The sequence below is a fragment of the Cupressus sempervirens genome, chromosome 6 (genome assembly GCF_028749045.1).
Source record: "Cupressus sempervirens isolate cs-2001-9-10 chromosome 6, ASM2874904v1, whole genome shotgun sequence".
NCBI lineage: Eukaryota > Viridiplantae > Streptophyta > Pinopsida > Cupressales > Cupressaceae > Cupressus > Cupressus sempervirens.
In genome coordinates this window covers 395,892,346-395,908,299 of record NC_143123.1, presented here as the reverse complement: position 1 = coordinate 395,908,299, position 15,954 = coordinate 395,892,346, and the positions used below count along the sequence as shown (strand labels likewise).

The 15,954-nt window shown below is 33.3% G+C and overlaps 1 pseudogene; it reads left to right on the top strand.

The window, feature by feature from the left end:
• Positions 1 to 792: 792 nt before the first annotated feature.
• LOC149552726 (6-phosphogluconate dehydrogenase, decarboxylating 1-like) lies at positions 793 to 11,832 on the top strand (annotated as a pseudogene).
• Positions 11,833 to 15,954: the final 4,122 nt, after the last annotated feature.

Below are 15,954 nucleotides of genomic sequence, written 5' to 3'. Positions count from 1 at the left end.
AAACTAAGTCAACAGAGTATTCTTGTTTCAAGATGATAACTAAGTAGACAGAGCAATATGGACCAAACCAACAATATTTTTTGAGTGATTAGTATGAATTGAGCATCTAATATCATTCGAGTGCTAGAGTTAGCTAAGGTGACAGTGTTCCTGAGTACCTCCAGTATCACCCCACTAGTACATTTGACCCCATTTTTAGACCAAAATTTTTGACCATCTATTAAAATGGGGTCAAATTAGTTGAAATAGGCAAAGAAAAATGTTTTAAAAAAAAAAATCCATGCCCTTGTTGGTCGAAATTTTGACCAACACGGGCTTGTTATGTTAAAATCAAAAAAGTTTTATTTTGTGCGGGTTGATTCACGTGGGTTGCGAGTGGAACTATAGTTGGTCCATTTGGAGGACGGGCTTGTGGGCTATAGAGAGTCCTTTGGTTGGAGTGACAAAAGAAGGGTAACATTCATTTCCCAGCCATACATGTAGAGAAACATGGACATGGATGGGCTGGGAAGAAAACTCAACCTCACAAAAGATAAGAAGGTTATCAGGAAAGTCGAGGAGCTGAGATGCCTCAGTAATGTGCATTTTAATTCTTCCACTTTTTGTGTGGTATGTTTAGCCAAGAAAAGCATCAAATTTAGTGCAAATTTTATCGTCTGGAATGCAATTTATTGGGAATATTCATCATTGAGTCCTTTTTTAACCCCTTTTCATCCATAGGGTGAGGTTTGCAAATTGGTTCTCTGCTTTGAACTCGCTGCTACAAAGTAATTTTAAAAAATCTTTATTCAGATGGGTTCATCTAATTTTACATTGAAAAGGATCGGGCCCCCCGTGGACAAATCAATTGAGACTCTGGCTGCCCACATGGAAGAAGAGGACTGTATTCTGGATGGTGGAAATGAATGGTATGAAAACATGAAGAGAAGGTAGGAGGAGGCGAAGAAGAGGGGGCTTCTGTATTTGGGCATGGGGGTTTCATGGGGTGAAGAGGGTGCCGGGAATGGCCCTTCTCTTATGCCTGGAGGGTCATATGAGGCTTACAAGTATATTGAGAATATAATTGTTAAGATCGCTGCACAGGTGGACAATGGCCCTTATGTTACTTGTATTGGAAAGGGTGGATCTGGCAATTTTGTCAAGATGGTGCACAATGGAATCGAGTATGGTGACATGCAGCTTATTGCAGAGGCTTATGATGTGCTGAAGTTTGTAGGTGAGGAAATTCAAGATTCAATTATTTCTCACTTTCTATGAGTGCTTTTTTTTGGTGGGTGATATGATTTGCTGAAGTCTATAGGTAAAGAAAATTAAGAGTCAATTTGGTTTCAATTTCGCAATCCTCTCGTCCGTGGTCATTATTTCTAACAATTTGGAGTTGTAACTTTCCAACCCATCATCCTAGGTAGAAGATGATTAGGATCATCCTTCATATTTAGATGAATTTATAAAATGTAAATCTCAATTATCGAGGAAATCCTATCTAAACTTTCGTCGAATTGAACTGATGCACACAATTCCTCACAAACAATAAAAAATAGTTACAAAAGCACCCAAGAATCTAAGTAGATCTGTATCAAACTCTGATATAGTTAAATTCAATATTTTTCCTTAACATTCGCGACTTTCTTCCCTTATTATAAGATCCAAAAAGGCATCCTTTGTGTGGTTGCAAATTTTTTGCATACAAGACAAGTGGAACTTGCTTTATGATAGCAGCTATACAATCTCCATGAAATAAAAACTATATTGAAATCTTATCAAAATAAAAACATTATTCCAATCTCAATTATCTAGAAGCAATTTTTACAACTTGAACCCAATTTCTAACTAAATCCATCTTTAGAAACACCATATTATGATCTTCAAAACTCTGCATTGGATAACTGCTGCCAACCTTAATTGTGACCAAAAGGAGATCAATGCTTCTATATCGAATCCTCAAAATCTTGAACTATTGAACTGCTTGGTTTAAGATAATTTTTTTTTTTTTAAAGATGTGCCAACTTGACTGCTTACTTTTCTTGAATCCACGCCAAGATAGCCAAACTTATACTCTTTTATATTCTAGTATTTTTTCACTTTCTTTATTTTGAATTTTTTTGGGCATTTGGGTGGTCTAACTTGAAGGTGGATTAGCTACCTTGCTGCATGATTGTATCATGCTTTTGTCGTCTTTATATTCATACATATCAACAGTTTTAAGATGTAGAAGATCTTTTGGCAAATCCAAAGGAAATAAGCATCACTAATCAATTTCTGTGGAATCTTGTATTGACAAGCATTCTTCATTGTAATTTTTTACATTGGTCTTTTTCAAACCAATCCTTTTGCACATATAGTATAGCAAATCACCAACTTTGTTTTGCCTTTTTTAGCATCCTCCTATGAGCCTTCTCTTCACAGGTTTCAGTATTTGGTCACTTCTAAATATCCTTTTTCATGGTTTTGAAAAGTTTCTTTTATCCCTTAAAAAAAAGTTCTACTGTTTGAACTCTTTACAAAAGTGGGTATACACCATTTTCAAAGGGACATACTTAGTGAAGCAATTAACTGAATTGTTAAAGAAAATTATGCATACAACCATTGCCACAGTCTTCATTTGTATCTGAGTAAATAGTGAAACAACTTTCCTAGCGTTCAATGAATCAATTTTCGTTGCTCTTAAACTTGAGAATAACATCCACAACTGCACTATGGTCATGCTCATGACTTCTTCCATAAATTATATCAAGCATGACTCAAAATTTCATTTCTCCTTATAAGATGTATCTTTGTGGTATTCACAAGCTACAGTGTGAGCAATCTTGGAAAATTGATCCACAAAAATGACCAGAATATACCATCAAAAACTCTATGTACGACTTAATATAAAATCAGTGCTAATAAATTACTTAAGTTTTTAAATTTTCCAAGATACAAAGTATCAATATTTTGCCTAGTTTTAGTTGCTTAAGCTTGGAAAGTTTTCAAATGTAACATCTGTTCACTTAGATCGCAATATCTCAAGTCTTAGAAGACAAATATTTACACTCTTCTAGTTGTTATAGGATTTTATTTCTCCCATATTATTCTAATAGCTAACTAGCATGTGCTTCACATAATATGGTCTTCCTTGTGGTAGCTTGAGGACAACACAATTTCTTTTCTCTGGAATAAAATTGGTCATGCATCATGAAGTCTAAATGGGAACTCATAATGCCTATATTTGATTCTTTACAAGGATTATTAGTGGCTCGAAGGGCTAGATTTTAGTGTAATACATCCTTGTGATACTTCAAACCTGCCACCTCATTAGTCATAGTTGTACATGAAATCCTTTGAGAACCAAAGCACTGGTAATGACATTTATCTTCCCTACCTTGTACTTGATTATAAATGTGAAAGTTCACAAATAACTAGACCATTTAATATGGGGAGCATGTAGTTGTTCTTGAGTTTGCAAGCATTGTAAAGCTTGATTATCCATATTTAATGTGAATATAAATGTATATTGATGCCTAAAAGCTGGATTTGTTGGCCTCGCCTGAAAATGATTGATATAGCTTATGTTCATTGGGTTCTTTGTTAGGAGGAAATCAGTTGGAAATGTTCAATATTTGGATCTATATTGTGTGGTCCTCTCATGGGATTTAAGTTGAAATGTGTTTTTTAGAACTTAACAAAAGCTTTAGCTTAATCACTTTATAATAGTCAATCATAGATGTTCTTAGTTATGGCCCTTATTATGTCTACAAATTTTTTATTGCTTGGACAAATGATTTTTTGGTCTCTGATCTGTAAGCATGAAATGCTAATTTTGACTTGAATTTTTAGACCAGCCACTAGTATATAGGCCATTCCTATCTACAATGCCACCTCTTTTGGTTATGTGGTGTAGGTCGAAGTGGATAAATTTTAATTAACTTGTTCTTATTGCCAAGTTTGCACGGAGCTTTATATTTCATAGGATCTCAAAGACTTCAGTAATATGTAAATTGATGGTAGGTACCATATTAGAGGGCTTTGGATATCCATATTATGTGGCATTGAACTCAAAGCTTAATTGTATATTTGCTCCACTTAAAGAAATCTCCTTCCACAAGGTTTCACAACTCTCAATGCAAGTTGTTGATCCTTATGTTGCTAAAGGGCTCAAGTCAAAGCCAAACATAATCCGTTGAAGATGGTGGTATAACCTCTGATGAAGTTTTTGAAGCCATGAAAACTTGATGTTTTGTGCAGCATCAAGGAAATTTAGGAGTCAAATTTTGACCATATATAACTTCTTAGTGTTATGCATGCTTTTGTGTAACAACATGAAAAAAATGCTTTCAAAATTTAGGGAACCCTCTTAGGCTTAGATGTTTCAATGTAAACTAGTATAAGCAATGCATGTATTAAATTTTCTAAATTGCCAATTCTTAGATTCCAACATCTCCATATATTTCTATTCATCTTATTTCACTCATTATTAAATAGATAAAACATGAATTTTTTAGCATCTATACATGAAAGATTTTTTCATTTGCTGAAAAACCAATAGTTTGATGGTTCAATGTGCTAGAAAAACAAAATATTGTGAATTTCTATTTTAGGATTCATTGGTTTGTAAATGATAAATTCATAGTTAGCAAATATTTCTTTCGGGCAAGTGTAAATATAGCCTCAAAATGTTTTCACCAATTTTAGTCAATCAACACGATTTTACATGTGCCCAGTGATTGTAAGTGAAGTCTTTTAAACATTACAATATCAAAATTTTACTGCATATATAAATTACATATTAAGGCTATAATATATGTTTGACAAAATGCTTGTTAGCTGGATAGATAGTGGCCGTGGAATCCTTCGTGAAGGCTATAAATAGAAGGAACCTCTGTGGATTGTTTTTGAAGTGTCAGGAACAATTAATCTTTTGTCTTATTTGAGAGTTTCCTCATACAAGACAATTGATGGACATGGGCATCGAATAAAGCTGGTGGGCAAGGGCTTACATTTAAAAGAGTGTGAACATATCATTATAAACAATTTAGAATTTGAAGGTGGCTGAGGGCTTGATGTTGATGGAATTCAAATAAATCCAAATTCACGACATATATGGATAGATCGCTGTAGCCTTAGTGATTATGATGATGGACTTATTGATATCACACGCCAAAGTACTAATATAACTATCTCAAGGTAAAGTAACATTTTTTTAGTTTAGTCTGATTCAAGTAGTGCTTTAAAGAGCTATCAACTGCCATAGGATCTTGAAAATAACATATCTATTAATAATCTTAATTATGTAACAAGCAAATATAACTGCATTTCTACTATGCCTCTAGTTAGTTCGTAGATGATTGTCTTGGACTAGACAAACCTATAACTAGATCTTTGTTTGAGAAAATATTTGCTCTTATCATGATCTAGCTTGCTCTTATAATATAGCCATGTTGTACATTAATCTCTTATAATATAGCCATGTTGTACATTATAAGCTTCATCATTAATCTCTTTCTGCAGTTTCTACATGCTATACAATGTGGTAGTCTTGACATTGATTTTTTTGCCAGCTATTGTATTTTTTAGCGATTCTGGTTTGGTATGCCTGTTTGTAAGTGCTGATCAAAGAGATGTAGCCAATTTAAAGTAGCCATCTGTCTAGCTGACCACTAGAGTAATTGTTTTACACCTTATCCCACTAAATGGAAAAATGTAATGATAAGTGACCTCCATTGAGAATTATTGAGATGCTACTAGAGCATCGAACATTTTCTACTTCTTAAAGTACACAAAGACTAAATCTGGCAACCATCCAAATGTGTTTGGAAAAGAGTCACTTGCTTCTCTGCTACTATCAAGAATCAAGACCATTGATATCATACTAGCTACTTTAGAGACTTGAGCACTTTTGTAGTGTACACAATTGAATATAAGTTTTTAAATATCCACAAGAACAAAGATAGCCTATGGGATAGAAAATTGTTATTTAAGCTTTCTAAAGTGATGCCTATAACTAGATCTTTGTTTGAGAAAATATTTGCTCTTATCATGATCTAGCTTGCTCTTATAATATAGCCATGTTGTACATTAATCTCTTATAATATAGCCATGTTGTACATTATAAGCTTCATCATTAATCTCTTTCTGTATTTTCTACATGCTATACAATGTGGTAGTCTTGACATTGATTTTTTTGCTAGCTATTGTATTTTTTAGCGATTTTGGTTTGGTATGCCTGTTTGTAAGTGCTGATCAAAGAGATGTAGCCAATTTAAAGTAGCCATCTGTCTAGCTGACCACTAGAGTAATTGTTTTACACCTTATCTCACTAAATGGAAAAATGTAATGATAAGTGACCTCCACTGAGAATTATTGAGATGCTACTAGAGCATCGAACATTTTCTACTTCTTAAAGTACACAAAGACTGAATCTGGCAACCATCCAAATGTGTCTGGAAAAGAGTCACTTGCTTCTCTACTACTATCAAGAATCAAGACCATTGATATCATACTAGCTACTTTAGAGACTTGAGAACTTTTGTAGTGTACACAATTGAATATAAGTTTTTAAATATCCACAAGAACAAAGATAGCCTATGGGATAGAAAATTGTTATTTAAGCTTTCTAAAGTGATGATTTCTCTTAAAGGTACAATTTTTGCACTATGCATTGTCCAGCCTTTATGCTTATTTGGATATACTAAAAGTCTAGAACAATAAGAAAATTCTTAAGAGTGGATATATGACTTGCAGTCTCAGGAATAATATTGGTATTGAATAAAGAATGACCCATATCAAGTAAAATCAAAAGGTCATACTTTTGTTAACTCAAGTTTTAGGGATAAAGCTAAGAAAGACAATTCAACTGGATTAGTGATAAAGAAATTCACTGACTAGCAAGGAATCAAACCTGGGACCATCTATTTTTTGTTAGGCTACTCTATAACTATACTACCAACTCTCTTGTTTACTAGTCCATCTATGGTTCAGTTGTTTCCTACATTCCCTTTGATCCAAACTGCAAGTGCTTGGGGCTCCTATCCTAGCCCCGATCTACTTAACCTTGGCTTTGATACCATGGTAAAATTTTCTGTGGACCAGCTAGGAGTTGAACTGAGGACCACCAGTTTGATGCCAGGGTGATCTACCACTAAGCTACAAGCCCTTTTGGTGAACAATCCATCTATGGTCACTAAAGGCTAAAGCTTCTAAATCTTCCACATTTTATTTAGATTTCATTTTTAGGATGTATGTGTGAATGTAATGATCTCATCTATCATAGATCTAGAATTTAGTATTTAAAGAAGAGAATCCCTTAGGAATAAAAAATTACCAAAATTTTGATCACTTCATTGCACTTCCATCCCAAGGGATTATACAAAATAATTTCCTAAATACATAACAATGAAGAAACGTACAATTCAGTCAGTCAATGTAATATGATTAGAATGAAAAGCCACTACAGATGAATTAAAACTATGTTAAATCAAAATATAAATGAAAACTACACCAGACTCCTCCTAGCATCCAATTTGGCTTCAGATTTAGGGTAGTAGCTGATATTCATAAGAGGGCACTATGAAAGCAAGACATAAAAGTTATAGATTCCTAGTTTTAGAAGCATCGTGTTACTGCCAGAGAAGCAGAAAAACTATTCAAATAAGAATGTTATTTGTGTATGCTTATGAGAATTCAAACTGAAAGTATGAACTTCTATGTTCACTTCTTACATTGAAATAGCAACCACTTCATGGAAACATATCCTACACTATCTAGTCCAATATCAGACATCACGTTTTGGACAATGTAGCTATTCAAGTTCTATTTTATCCCTTGAAATACTTTTTGAATCTATTTCCTCAAATAAATTTTCCTTTTTTGGTTCTGTCTAAGCTCTTGATTTTCCATTCATAAGGTAGACTAATGCTGAGCTAACTACAATCTCAGTCTGCAAAGGAACATTAACCAAAAGTATACTTCAATGTCATGCTAGGAATGGATCATTAATTGACATGTGATACTGGCTAATATCTATGTTGCAGTAGGGAAATGGGATGAAGTAGGAAAAGTGAGGAAACTGATGAGAGATAATGGGGTCAGAAAGGAAACACGATGCAACTGGATTGAAGTGAAAAAGAAGGTTAATTTATTCATGGTTGGTGACCCCTCAAACCCACAGATGGAGGAAATATATGCCAAGTTGGCAAAATTGATAGAAGAAATGAAGAAGGCAGGGTACTTGCCTAATACAAACTATGTGCTTCATAAAGTTGAGATGGATGAAAAGGATGTTGGACAGGTTAGTATGGGCTTTATATAGTAGTTGGATTTTTGCTATTTGAATCAAAGCATTTTTGAAGACTACATTATTAGGTATTAATTAGTAATTTTTGTGAATGTAGATTGTGGGCACACAATTTATTAGCTTGTTCTTGAGATAGATAAATTAAGCCTAAATTTATTTGTTTGCAGCCTTACAGTTGTATTCTATGTACACACCTTAGTTTCATTGATACTCCCTACCTTGTTTTGTAAAAATGAAGGCTAAAGCTATCTGATATACTTTAGTGACATTTAGTGAAAATCTTAGCTTCATTTTGATGTTTTCTAGATAACATGAAAAAGTTGGTGTATTTTTCTGGATCTGGATTTTCTTGTTTGTCTAATGTGAGTCCAAAGATATTGTCTCATTGCCTAAAAAGCATCTTGCAGTGTTTGTTGTTCCCATTTTCAGTTAATTCTTGGTATTGGAACTCACTTGGTCTATGTCTATTGAAAAGTTTCAAGTGGCAAAATTTTTTGCGTGCTTTTATAAAAGTAGATGTCATTATTAGTGAAGAAGAGATCAATGCTTATGTATATCATTTTGATTTTTATGTTATAGTTTTGACTTTTCTTTCATGTTAGAAATTGCATTCATTATCATTTTAAATATGATTTAGTTAACAGTTTTGCATGTGGATAGAATGATTTGTATCTTGTAAGTTTGATGTGTAGGGAACACTCTTCATTTATTGGTAAGTAATGGTCCTACATTCCATAACATACTTCTTGTGCTTTGTAGGCTATATTCACACTTCTATAAATGATGGACCCAGATGTCTTTCTTTACGGTGTCCTGTCCCATCATGTGGAGCTACTGTTGATGAGAATATGGTGCTTTCTTTGGTCTCTGATGAAGACAGAAAAAAATATACACAATACCTTCTTAGATCATATGTTGAGGACAATAGAAAGGTTTGATTATTTTCTTGGTCATCTTAAAGAAGTTAAATTTGTCTAATCACGGTTCTTACCTAGTTTGACTGTTTCTTTTGAGTGTGTTTGCAAAGTAGTTTTCTTTGTTTTTTGTAGCATCTTTTGAATAATTCTCTAGAAATATACATGTTCCCATCTTAGTAATCTTTAGGAAGAGCACTCCATGTTCCCTATATTGGGATAATAATGATAATTTAATTGTTGGTGCTTCTTTTACATAATCTTATTTGATAGGATGTTATAGAGGAACACATATGAACATATACAGAGTTTCTCTTCTTGGTTGTTTACATAATTTAGAGTATCTGTTCCTTTTGTGCTAAATGTTTTATTGTTTATCAATTTAGAACTTTCTCCGCGTTGTGGTCTTGTGTTTGTTATTAATAGATTTATCTTTATTCCATCTTCGAAGTATTTTTTGGGGTTAGTAAAGAGTATGAAATAAGTAATTTTCTTAAAACTATTGTTTGGATGTACTTGTAGAACAAATGGTGTCTAGCTCCTAGTTGTGAGTATGGTGTTGACTTCGTAATTGGAAGTGGGTGCTAAGATGTCACTTGCAAATGTTCACACAACTTTTTCTATAATGTAAGTTCTATTATATTGTGCTTAGTAATAGTCCTTCTGGAAGGTGCTTTTTTTTTCCAACAGATTGTTCTTGATTCTAATATTGTATTGAAACTTAAATAGTTTAAAATTTTGACTGAAACCTCTTCAGTGCTTTGAGGAAGCTCATCATCTAGTTGATTGTGAGATAGTAGAAAAATGGATTTTAAAGAACAGTGCAGAATCAGAAAACATGAACTGGTAAGAAATTAAATATTTTATTCCATTCCCTTTTAATACTTGAATGCTAGCTTCGCTAATTATTCTTCACTTAATTTTAATTTATTAGGATGCTTTCTGCTTAGAGTAGATGTGTCTTGTCTTGAGGATCTTAACAAGGTAGTATTAGGCCATCATCAACCCAATACTAGTCTAGTTAAGCTCCTTGAGATAGAAAAAACATATGATAAATGTGGTGCTCAATATTATATAAAAGATGGATGAAATGTTGTTGGCTACTTAGTCGAGCTTTTATTTCAAAATTGCAATAAGAGATTTTCAATATTAGCTATCACAAACTTATTGTAGGTTGAATATGCCTACTGGTAGAGAAATAAAACTTTATATAACAATTAAGTGTGGTGATATGCGATGCCACAAACATGACACATATGACTACAAATCATCTAAGAATAGTGGCCAATACATAATATGATCCTGATGGATTGTTCAAAATGCTAATCCTGATGGTATCTATAGACCATTCAATTGAACTATGTATTTGTTGTAGCCTTCTTCTAGGAGGAGGATTTAGTTGAACTATTCGTCTAGGATTCCACATTTTACATGCATGTCTACCAGGGTAGTTGCAAGTTAAACAAATATATTCTCTCAATATATCTATTTGGTGCATATTCAACAACCATGACTTTTGATGACCACATTACATTCAAGCATCCTGTCAAACAATTCACATGACTTATCTATGCTTCCATTTTGCAAGCATGTCTCCCAAGGCAAATGCTACTACTTCATCTACACCGTCTGACAAAATCCTTTATGCTTTGATGGATGCTTATAGATTATCCCAAAGCTCTCATTCAACAGTTATCAGATGATCAATCAAGAGGAAATAGTTGAGAGCTTAGAGTGACAAAATTTTCAGATGATCATATGAAATGAAATGGGCGTGTGAGTAGAAAGAAACTAGAAAGACATTGTGTATAGATGAAGGCAATTATTTGTAGCATCTAGGCTTGGAACACAAGTTCTAGCCAGATCATTTGGTACGTAGCCCTCAAAACTATGCTGGTTGCAATTGAGATGTTCAATTCATTAAATGCATTGTCAGAAGATGGAAGCCTTCTTTCCATGCTGATGTACTATATTTTTTTAATAGGTGAGACATGTGATTCTACAGTCACATATTCAGCCCAAGCATGTAATGAGGAAGACACACAAGCTCCAAGTGATAGAGGTACAACATCTTCCTCAACATCTTAATATGGCAGCTTGTTTTAGCTCTAACTAGTCTATTACATAGCTTCCACCTGGTCGGAGATAGATCTGAAAAACTTTGAGGTAAACTTTCTAATCAGTTTAGATTGGAATAATATAAAATCCTTGACATTTATTTATATGGAACCTGTTGGTAGAACATAAACTGTTCTCCATATTACATTTTTTCCACATATAATAGTTAAAATAAAACTTGATGCTGCAAAGAACAATGGGAAAAATAGTAAAGAGTTTTTCTTGCTAAATAGATGATTTTAGCTGGAAGATGGCAAATTTTAACATTAATCTTATGCAATTTTAATGTGACCGGTATCCTTCTATAAGATGATTGTTGTTCTGATCACTGGCTTTGAGTGAATGTGTTGCACCATATAAAAAACTTTTGCTTGCTTGATTCTAATATTGTATTAAAACTTAAATAGTTTAAAATTTTGACTGAAACCTCTTCAGTGCTCTGAGGAAGCTCATCGTCTAGTTGATTGTGAGATAGTAGAAAAATGGATTTTAAAGAACAGTGCAGAATCAGAAAACATGAACTGGTAAGAAATTAAATATTTTATTCCATTCCCTTTTAATACTTGAATTCTAGCTTCACTAATTATTCCTCAATTTTAATTTATTAGGATGCTTTCTGCTCAGAGTCGATGTGTCTTGTCTTGAGGATCTTAACAAGGTAGTATTAGGCCATCATCAACCTAATACTAGTCTAGTTAAGCTCCTTGAGATAGAAAACACATGTGATAAATGTGGTGCTCAATATTATATAAAAGATGGATGAAATGTTGTTGGCTACTTAGTGGAGCTTTTATTTCAAAACTACAATAAGAGATTTTCAATATTAGCTATCACAAACTTATTGTAGGTTGAATATGCCTATTGGTAGAGACATAAAAATTTATATAACAATTAAGTGTGGTGAGATGTGATGCCACAGACATGACACATATGACTACAAATCATCTAAGAATAGTGGCCAGTGCATAATAGGATCCTGATGGATTGTTCAAAATGCTAATCTTGATGGTATCTATAGACCATTCAATTGAACTATGTATTTGTTGTAGCCTTCTTCCAGGAGGAGGATTTAGTTGAACTATTCGTCTAGGATTCCACATTTTGCATGCATGTCTACCAGGGTAGTTGCAAGTTAAACAAATATATTCTCTCAATATATCTATTTTGTGCATATTCAACAACCATGACTTTTCATGACCACATGAAATTCAAGCATCCTGTCAAACAGTTCACATGACTTATCTATGCTTCCATTTTGCAAGCATGTCTCCCAAGGCAAATGCTACTACTTCATCTACACCGTCTGAAAAAATCCTTTATGCTTTGATGGATGCCTAGAGATTATCCCAAAGCTCTCATTCAATAGTTATCAGATGATCAATCAAGAGTAAATAGTTGAGAGCTTAGAGTGACACAATTTTTAGATGATCATATGAAATGAAATGGGTGTATGAGTAGAAAGAAACTAGAAAGACATTGTGTATAGATTAAGGCATCATAGGTTATTATTTGTAGCATCTAGGCCTGGAACACAAGTTCTAGCCAGATCATTTGGGATGTAACCCTCAAAACTGTGCTGTTGCAATTGAGATGTTCAATTCATTAAATGTATTGTCAGAAGACGAAAGCCTTCTTTTCATGTTGATGTACTATATTTTTTTAATAGGTGAGACATGTGATTCTACAGTCACATATTCAGCCCAAGCATGTAATGAGGAAGACACACAAGCTCCCAGTGATATAGGTACAACATCTTCCTCAACATCTTAATATGGCAGCTTGCTTTAGCTCTAACTGGTCTGTTACATAGCTTCCACCTAGTTGGAGATAGATCTGCAAAACTTTGAGGTAAAATTTCTAATTAGTTTAGATTGGAATAATATAAAATCCTTGACATTTATTTATATGGAACCTATTGGTAGAACATAAACTGTTCTCCATATTACATTTTTTCCACATAGAATAGTTAAAATAAAACTTGATGCTGCAAAGAACAATGGGAAAAATAGTAAAGAGTTTTTCTTGCTAAATAGATGATTTTAGCTGGAAGATGGAAAATTTTAACATTAATCTTATGCAATTTTAATATGATCGGTATCCTTCTATAAGATGATTGTTGTTCTGATCACTGGCTTTGAGTGAATGTGTTGCACCATATAACAAATTTTTGCTTGATGTTGCATATAGACTTCACCAATAAGTAAATGTGTTCAACATTTTTCAAGACCTTGGCACTTGAGCTGTAGTATCCAGTCTAAGTGTTTCAAGTGCTTGTACCATAAATTTTTATCCATTCAATTACATGTCATGTGTTTCTACAGGGATCCAGACTAGTTTAAGTCTTCATTAGGAGAACATGTTCATTTCAAAGGATCAAATGCCTACAATGTTCACATTTCAAGTATCAGTTATGATTTATTTCTACTCTCTTTTACATTGATTAATGATATAAATCATTTTTAGGATTGATATGGTTTACATTTTTGTTTTAGGAAGACTTTTGTATCAACATTTCAGATGATATTTCATAATCTATCTTCTACATTAACTAAGATCACATGTCAATTGAGCCTCTACAATTTCTTTTCATCTAGAGACAATTCTAACACTTTGTAAACATTATGTTATGGCAGAAGAAAATAGCAAGGATAGTCTTGGCATCATCTACAAGGAGCCATGGGGACAATTCAAAGCAATATGCTTCTCCAAGTAAAAATAAAGAAGTCAGTAAAAGAGATGAAGCTTCCTTCCAAGCGGTCAAAACACCTTCCACTCCATGTGAATCACACAACTTCTCAACATCAAGGTCTTCCACATATCAGTCAAATGAAATAGATCTCTTTGACCTTGTTGATATGGACTATGGTAAAGTGTATGATGGAATAGAGAAAATCTAGAGCACCACTATAACTTATAATATAGAGGGATGGTGATAGTAGTTAGTTGGAGATCAGTTTTGACATTCCATCCATCCCTTTTTGGGTACATGATGATAATTTTATTTGGTGGTTGTTGTTGAGCAACATAATAGTTCTATTCACATTACATATCAAGTAAATGAATGGCTTGACATTACTTAAACTTTTCATGCTATCCATTTCTTTATATAATCCAAAGGCTTGAAATGTGGCAAAAAATTCACCATTAAATGGGGACAATCCCTATGGAAATTAACTAAACTTAGTTGAATTATGCAATAATAAGTCATGTTATGTGTACCCCATATGTTCAAAACATGAAAATAAGTCTTTTTATCATATGTTTTATCTTTTGGTGGGCCCTGTCAGCCATGGACTGCCTTCATACAATCTACATGATTTGTCTCAATCATATAACTAATTATATATTCTTCATATTAGTTACTGTCAGTGTTTTTTAGGCATTCTATAAAATAGTTCACATGCCTTGCGTATGATATGACATTTTGCATGCATCCTGCACTCTCTCATCCGGCAGATGATGGATTATGCAGAGTGATCTAAAACCATGATTCTAAAAAATAGACACAATAAAATCCAAAATGAACTTGCACTACAAATGGATTGTGGAAATCTGATATTGGTAATTTTGCATGCATGTTTACCAGGACAATCACAACTTAAACATATATTTGTCCTAGTAGACATGCATGCAAAATTAACAATATCAGATTTCCACAATCCATTTGTAGTGCAAGTTCATTTTGGATTTGATTGTGCGTATTTTTTAGAATCATGGTTTCAGATCACTCTGCATCATCCATCATCAGCCGGATGAGAGAGTGTAGGATGCATGCAAAATGTTATATCATACGCAAGGCATGTGAACTGTTTTAGAGAATGCTTGAAATTTTTTTTACACCTAGCTGTTGGTCGAAATTTCCACCTTCATTGTTCAAAATTTCCACCAATGCTTAGATTTTTTTCCACCTTTGTTGGTGGAAATTTCTACCTTCATTGGTCGAAATTTCCACCAACACCTAGGTTTTTTCTACCTTTGTTGGTGGAAATTTCTACCTTCATTGGTCAAAAATTTCTACCTTCATTGGTCGAAATTTCCACCAATGCCTAATTTTTTTCCTACCTTTGTTGGTCGAAATTTCTACCTTCATTGGTCAAAATTTTCTACCTTCATTGGTCAAAATTTCCACCAACACCTGAATTTTTTCCTACCTTTGTTGGTCGAAATTTCTACCTTCATTGGTCAAAATTTTTACCAACCAGTATGTTGGTCAAAATTTTGACTAGAAAAATTTCAACCAATGGTTTGGTCGAATTTGGTTGAAATTTGGTCAAAAATTCGACCAATAAAGGTCAAAAAATGAACCCAAATGTACTAGTGCCTGAGTAAGCCATTGGGTCATGTATGCACCCTAAAATGGTCTCCTAGACTATGGGCCCCCATTCTTCAATTTATCAAATGATGTAATCAATTTATCAATTTCCTAAATCAATGCCTTACAATATTTTCAATTCAAATCATTTTTCTAGATCAAATCGTAATTAATTCAATTATTTCAATATTTCCTAAGGTTTGATCATTTCATCAATAATCTTATTTAACAAAAGAAAACATCCCTTTTAATAAATTTAATAATATTATTTAATTAAAAAAATCTCTCTTTTAATTAATTAATTTTATCTTATTTAATTAAATTCTCTCTTTTAATTA